Here is a 1,033-nt window from a genome sequence, read left to right as displayed (position 1 = left end):
TTTAACTTCCTCTTGTAATCAAAAAATAGCTTAACTATTATGCATGCTAGATGGCCCCTTTACCTGATAAATAGCTAGCAGAAAATAAACATGGAACTCTGACTTGAGACAGAGTCTTCCTTGCTTTCTGACTTTTTGTCAAAGAGTTTTTCTTCTCGCACCGATTCTTTGCAGGACAAAGAATAACCATCAAAGGTTTGACTTAACAATTTTGATTCACTGTAAGATGGTCTGATTGGGCTGTTTAATTGGAGAAACACCAATTTCTATATCTTTAGCAGTTAGGCCAGAGTGGGGAAGGGTAAGTCCTCCAGGTGTGTGGAAATGGGGAGGGGATCTCCAGTAATTGCCTCAAATAGTCTTTCAACCAATTCTCCTGTGTTTAGCAACATCTTCATTCTTACTGTCAGTTTTTAATCCTTTGGATATTTCGCATTGCAAATCAGATTGCTTCTCAGTTTTCTGCAATGCTGGTTTAGGATTCTGTTTTATCTGCTAAACCTCAGTCTTTGCTACATGTTCATATACTTTATAGCCTCCAAAATGTATCATTTCCAATTTATTTTATTCTCATTGTTGGTGCCTTAAAAAGCAATACCCCCCAATTTATTATCATTAAAATAGAGTTGTGGGTCGGAGCTGCTATAAATGCATACTTTTAAATTACCTTTTCTAAAAACAGCTAAATATTTAATATAATCAAGGAGGGGTGGAGTTTCCATCAATATCACTAATAGGCCATTTATCTATCCCTATACTCCTACATCCATTTTAGGAATATTTCCATTATGTGTGCTTCTAAATGTTACTTTTAAAAAGAGGTTTTATAATGTCCCATTTTGTTCTATTATTAAATTGAGGTTAACAATTAGGAATACATGCTGAATTAAATGCAATTTTTAACATTTCTAAATATAATTACTTTTCTCTTTTAACCTAATATGTTCATTATAAATGTTTGTGCATGTGTGTATATATTCACTACTGAGCCATCATTGCATTTCTGAAATAAACTTCACAAGATCTTGCGGTA

This window comes from Tamandua tetradactyla, chromosome 7 (genome assembly GCF_023851605.1).
Source record: "Tamandua tetradactyla isolate mTamTet1 chromosome 7, mTamTet1.pri, whole genome shotgun sequence".
NCBI lineage: Eukaryota > Metazoa > Chordata > Mammalia > Pilosa > Myrmecophagidae > Tamandua > Tamandua tetradactyla.
This window is presented reverse-complemented; position numbering follows the sequence as displayed.